The following is a 7311-nucleotide window of genomic DNA, read 5'->3' on the forward strand; positions in this document are numbered from 1 at the left end:
CTCATTCCCAAATATATAAGAATATATGTGGCAATGACTACAATCAATCGTTTATTTTGCGTTATTTATTTTTGTAAAAAAATGAGTATGTACTTCATGAATATTCGTATTATTTTATTCAATTTCAAATGTTCGGAAATTACAATATCTAACGCTGATTCTGTCATGAAATATTTATTAATTAATATTTATTAATCGCCATCTGAACTCTGCTTTTTATCATGATTTTATCTTTAACCCTGCGTTTATGTGCTTTAGAAAACTAAAAAGAAACAATCATCAGAGTAATAAAATACACATTTTTTTATTATTTTTATATAAATTACAATCTTCATATAAATTACAATCTGTCTATGTAGAAAGACATTGAGTAATTAATGTGATAAAGGACATTGAATTTTAAAGGGAGAATAAAGAAAAAAACTCTAATATATACAAAATACACATTTAATGTATAGATAATCTCATTTTATTTCATATTTTTTATTTTCTTAGATAGTGATTTATTCATGTGCAAATTTCTACCCACAATCTAGACATGCATCAAGTGCTCTAATTTAATATCAACTCCAGTATTTGCAGATTTCATTTCATACTTCTCAAGATAAATATATTATATTCATAATAATGAACTTCATATTATTATTTCTTTATCATTTATTAGAGTTTATTATCCCTGTTACTATAATTTAACCCTCGCATGAATAGAATGATCATGATGGTGGCCCTTGTTTATATTTGGCAGGAGCAGAGTAGAATGACTGTCCGGCCAACAAATGTTAGTAAAAATGAAAACGCGAGTTAAATTTAATTGGAAATTTATTAATAAATTTATATCCTATGCGGTTTGATGATTATAACCCTGGGGCGAGAAAAGTTAATAATGACTATACTTTTTGAAAATTTTATAATTAATAATTGCATCGATAAAAATCGTTTGTAATTGATACGTTAATATTTTAATTATTATTTCAATAAAAAATACATAAAAATTCATCATGTATTGATTCTTCAATTAAGTGATCTTGTGCTTCTAAATGTTACAGCAGCTTTAAGCTGTAATAATAATTATATAGTTACATACGCAGTTCCATATATGCATCATCTGCTGAATCATCACGTACTATAACACAGGCCAACAAAAAAAAATTTTTTTTTTGGTGCCTCAAATGTTAGAGCTGATTCTTATAGTATTTTTTGCGCTGATTTCAAATCTGCAAACCATTTTTTTGTATCAGCTCTAGTTTTTGAGATCCAAAGAAGTTGCCAAACCAGGTCCATTCGAGGTCGTCATGGCAAAGAACTTTTCACAGTGTCAACTAATGTCCTAACTAAGGACGAATGGGTCTTGTAAGTTTGTATGTACGAGTACTCATATCTCCTTAAAATAACATTCGGAATTGTATTACTCTTTTGTACTTTCGTTCCTTATTTAGGTGCGCAACTAAGTTCTCGCTGTTTGTCAGTATATAGCTCTATCAGTAGGGTTGGCCGATTTTGACAAATCCAAAACGTCTTGAAGTAAGTTTAGAGTAAGTAAACAAACTGCTGCGACACATAATTGATTTCGTTTTTGCATTATATACTTCTGTTTAAGTGAATATGTCCAATTTTATGCCAAACAATCGTTATTTGCGAGGAGTGTTGATTTTCGTCTTCCATTCAAAAAAAACGGGAACTTAAGTGCATCGAGACCTACGGAAATATTGCTCTGAGCGAAACAACATGCCGTGAAGGGCTTCAAAAATGGTGATTTTGATGTTGACGACCACCCTCGTGAAGGAAGGCCAAAACCTTCAGATTTTACAATACCATTTCAAAAACGCTAAATTGAAGGCCTTGTTCGAAGAGGATTCGTGCCAAACTCAAGAAGATATTGCTTTAGAATTAGGAGTTACCCATCAAGCCATTTACAAGCTATTGCATGCGTCGGAGATGATTTAGAAGCAAGAAACTTCGGTTCCTTGTGAGTTGAAGCCAAGAGACGTTGAGCGTCGTTTTTTCGCCTATGAATAACTGCTCCAGCGGCGAGAAAAGAAGAGGTTCTTCATCACATCGTGACAGGTGAAAAAAAAATGAATACATTACAGCAATCCAAAGACGAGAAAATCTCGGTTCGGCCAAATATTCACTGCGAAGGTTATGCTCTACATATGGTGGGACCAGGTCGGTGTTATTTGTTCTGAGCTGTTGAAACCGAGTGAAACCATCACTGGAGAACTGTATCGAACTCAATTGATGCAATTTTTTTATAATAAAGTTACATTTTCATCGAAAAAAACAGCGAGAACTTAGTTGCGCACCTAATATCGTAAAATATATCATATATATCGTATCTTGAAAACTAAAGCTCATAGAAAAAAACCAATGTCATTTTTGAAATCAGCGCCCCAAATATACTTAAAAACAGTATTAAAATCGTTTGCACCATTTTCTTTGTTGACCTGTGTAATCTATACGTAATGTAACCTAAACAAGACGCCCTATAAATAGGAAGAGTTTTGTCACTCAAACGGGATTCTCTAATTAAAACTCAACCAGTAATTGTATCACGTATATTAAGATACATTAAATATATTAAATATATTATATATTTCCAATATTATAAAGTATTATAAAATGTTATAAAGTGTTGTAAGATTTGTATAACTGAAATAAATAGTTTTTTTTATACAAAACCTACGCAACAAAAATATAACTATATACAAGCTTTAGTAAAAATTATGTACATTTATAAGATTAATTTATATTTTTTATAAATTAAATAAATTTTGTAGTTAATTAATCGGAATATTGAATTAAACCAGATTGATGATTATAACCTTGAAATATTATCAAGTGTAGAATTACACTATACTGTGAATATTATTGCGTTGTTATAAAATAACTGGTTAATTTCAAATTAATGAAGATTAATTATCAGTGCAATTTTTTTTTTAAATAATCAACAGATAATAAAAATATTTTTTACTCTATGTTCTTATCTAAATTTATTCGCATGTTTTTTATAACGCGCTAAAGTCGATTTTTACCATTTGCAATGTGTAATTATGCAGAATAATTGAATATTTATTGTTGCATGCATGATAAACATGGGAATAGTCCCAATTGAATTTTTCGAGCTTATATAAAATATAACAAAGTCCTTTATGGTTTTGCCATATGTCACGATTCCCATCTAAGCATTGGAACGCGAGGGATATGTTCCATATAGGTAACATACCAGCATAATTTGCTCAACCATTCTGAACATGACCAGGATAGGATCCAGAAATAGATAGAAATATTAAAGAAAATAATAACAGGAGTACTATTTGTTAAAAGTTTGTTGATTCATGTTTATATTATTATTATTAGTACTTATGTTGTTGTGCCAAAATGATACTTATTATATTGATCCTATTGAAAATAGAGCACACTATATTATAATATGGTTATTAACTTTCAGAAGGAAAGTTTATCATTTACGCCACTTGTATCTGATTTGCTTTGTTTTTCTGATATAACAAGTCATTTAGAATCGTTTGAACAAAATTTAAAAAAGTATGTGTATGTGAGCTAAATTCCTCCAAGTTTTGAAATGGTTGCAAATTTCAAAATTTTTAAAGTCATTTGGTAAAACTTTATAAGAATTCGTTTTTATTAGTTTTGGAGAGAATCTGCAGTGTAACTTAATAATAAAAAATGCACAAAAACAACTGGTAATTATCCAGTTTGTTATCTTTTAGTTAATTTATGCTTCCTTCCTCCGATAATCATGGTTTAATTGATAATCTGCCCATAATGCACAAATCCATTTAAGAATATAATACCAAAAGCTGTTCTCTCATAACTTATGCTCGCCCGAGGCTCAAATATTTATTTGCATATGAAATATTACTACAGGCACAATATGCATATAATCATACCCAGTATTAAAATGTTTGCATATATAAATGTATGCAAAAGTGCATACAGAGGAGAATCGCAAAGAGAGTACAATTTACCAGGGATCTTAATTATTTGCCATGGTTAAATAAAATTAATTAAATCATGGTATTCAGATTCCTAAATAATTTACTTTTCTTAAAACCACTAATGTCAAAATAAGTATGTATTCCTCAACATTATTGGAAAAAATAACGTAACTACTTAAGGATTTTGCGTGTTTCCTGCATTTTTTCCTATAAACATTAAGACGTCAATATATGTAGATAGATATTATTGATGCGTGTACGATTTTTTCTAATAAAAAAAAGTTTATTTTTATATGCGTGTGTAATTCGGTAAATTTTTGGAGTAAAGTTAACTCATCATTTTAAATCGTGAGTGCTTTTGGGCACGTCATCCACAAAAAAGGGATCACGTAAGAAAATAGAGCGGGGGTTGGGGATTGAGAAAGATTCTGTTTTCAGTATATCAATGATAATGGAAATTACTAAATTGCGTCTTTATAATCTGATGAATGAATGAATGATGAAATACTAGCACATTCAGACAATTACAAAATCCATTTCGAGGATCAACTAAATACACTTACCAGAGAACTATCAGGGCAAGATTGAAAAAAAAATCATGTTGCATTACCATATATCATTTTTTTATATCTCAGAATATTTCGTATTTTTAGTCATTTTTTAGCTTTTTTAACTTCCCGTAGGGTAAGTTATAGTAATCGCAAAAAAATCGAAAATGAAAATTTTTATATATCTTTACGTTTCAAAGGTTTCTGAACATTTTGGCATACCTTAGAAAAAATGGATGTATGTGTGTGTGTGTGTGTGTGTGTGTTTTTTTTTTCAAAAAAAAGTAATTTTTTGGCCAATTTATAGTTTCTCAAAAATCTTATTTTTTCAAAGTAATTTTTTTTTCAAAAATGTTAATCGTTTTTAAAAAAATAATAATTTTTGGTACGGGAAGTTCCAGCAATTTGCCTTAAGGCACGATGCCTTAATTGCCTTAAGACAGAATTCCACTTACAGCTAGTTTTTGTTTTACTTGTTGTACATTTCAAGACAATGTGAAAATTACTACCTATATAATAAAAAGTTATATTATTAATTTTATGATTTTGCTATGACTCTAACAAAGCATTTAGTTTTCGCAGAATATATTAGATACGTTGATAAACACTAATGATGTTTACATATAGATAATTAATTAAATTTGAATATAAGCCGTAATATATAGGTAGTATCTGTAGGTTTCTAGTGCATTCGATAAAAAAGGATTTATGTCTTAAATATGTTAGGTGGTTTTGCTTACTATTTTGCCCTTAATTGAAATTTGCAAGGCGTTATTTGTAAAGAACAAAATAATAAAGTCAAAATTAAATTTTTTTTAATTTGAAAATTTGCTTTATTTGACTTAAATACATACATTGATTTTTACATAAAGATACAAATTGTATACACCTATTCTGGGAATATCATTATACTCCCAGAATAGGTGTATACAATTTGTATCTTCATGTAAGAATCAATGTATATATTTAAGTCAAATAAAGCAAATTTTCAAATTAAAAAAAAAAAAAATAATTCAGACTTTATTAAATTTTTGTTCTTTACAAATAACGCCTTGCAAATTTCAATTAAGGGCTAAATAGTAAGCAAAACTTATAATAAATTTAGTCTGATGTAACAAACTCTATAATCATTCTGGTTTGTTGAAATGACAAAAATATTGAATTGCAGTCTTGGATAATCAATCCAAGGTTAAAGAACTTTTAAGCCACAATCTTTCCGCATTTGTCTACAAATTATTTTCTGAGCTCCAAAATGAATAAAAATGCTCTGCTCGCTCTGTACCAGCGCCTGATTTAACATAATGAAATTTTTAATTGTATCATTAATTTTTTGTAAGAAAACGTCGAGCAACAATCCTGAATCCCTTTTGTTATTGTTCTCACAGCATTCCTTGGGTAAGAAACCGCTCTTGGCACCATTTATTTGTTCTGGCATTATGTAAGACTCTTGTCACTTCGTCACTCGACTTCGGAGACGAAAAGTTTAATTACCATTTAGTTGGTTTATTCTCACAAATGCTCAAACTTAAAAAAAATTCTTGTGAATTGTTAGAAATTGCATTCAAGATTCAAAATTACAAAAATAATAATAATAAGTCAAATAATAAAATAATGGGATGAAGTCAAAGGTATTTAAAATATGATGGTAGGCAAAATCAACTATTCTTTCAATCACTTAGGCCGAGTAGTATTTGAGAGACAAAATATACTAATTTCCATATAATTTATATTATGTTTGTATAATAAATATACAATATTCCTATGCAAATGTGATGATTATACCAATGATTATTTTAGACAAATAGCTTTGTAATTTTTGAAATAGCTTCTGCAACATAAATCATTCTGCAACAAATGACTTATTGTTAGTACCTAACTTCATATGGCATTTTAAAATTTATTGATACTACTATGTTATGATGCTTTTATCAAACTCCTTCTAAATTACAGACGCTTTAAAACATAAAATCGATTTATTAATTTTTAACAACATGATACCCTACTCATTGATACCTTAATACCGCGGTGCGACGTATACTTAGTTTTACCGAACATGCACTTAAGTTTTAAATTTAAACGACTCGTCTTACAAATTTTCACCAAGTTGCGTATTATTTTCATTTTTCAAGACATGTTCGTGGTATATACTTACACGTTTTAAGCGAAGAATTTGATTTTATCTGGACAATGTTGAATAATTTCATGTACTTGCGGCTTCATGACGGGCGTTTCATATGCGGGCTTCGACGATGAGACAGAGATTTTCAACAGTACAGGATCTTTATTATTGATTTTTTACTTCGATGATTTAGATTTATTCATGTGTGATTATTTTAAGTTAGGATTAAGATGAAATTTAGATTTTATATCTAGTATCAACTTAGTTTGTATGGAGCTCTACCGTGGTTTAGTGGTTAGATCTATAAAATTTGGATCAGAAGTTCCAGGTTCGATATCTGACTCTGATAGACTGATGTCAGGTAGTAGTCGGTTTTCGTTTGCAAATATGAATAAGAATATAAATAAAAATTCCAATTGAGAAAAGCTATTCTGGACGTTGCTGCATCAATAAAAATTACCAATATTACCAAAAACTAATTCCCAAAAAGTGATAATTTCTTCATACTGCACAAGCAAAATGTTTTTTGAATTAGATGATCTCTTAATAATAATTAGATGTTCTCTTAATAACTGCTAATTTTTGCACGTTTTGCTTCGTATCTTTGGAACGTATCTCTAAAACGGCTGGAACTGTCTTTGCAAAAAAGTAATCAGCACAACCTCCTGTCAATACTACACTAATATTT

This window comes from Ctenocephalides felis, unplaced genomic scaffold (assembly GCF_003426905.1).
Source record: "Ctenocephalides felis isolate EL2017-DRISC unplaced genomic scaffold, ASM342690v1 CF-g0.4_SCAFFOLD_01492, whole genome shotgun sequence".
Taxonomy (NCBI): Eukaryota; Metazoa; Arthropoda; class Insecta; order Siphonaptera; family Pulicidae; genus Ctenocephalides; species Ctenocephalides felis.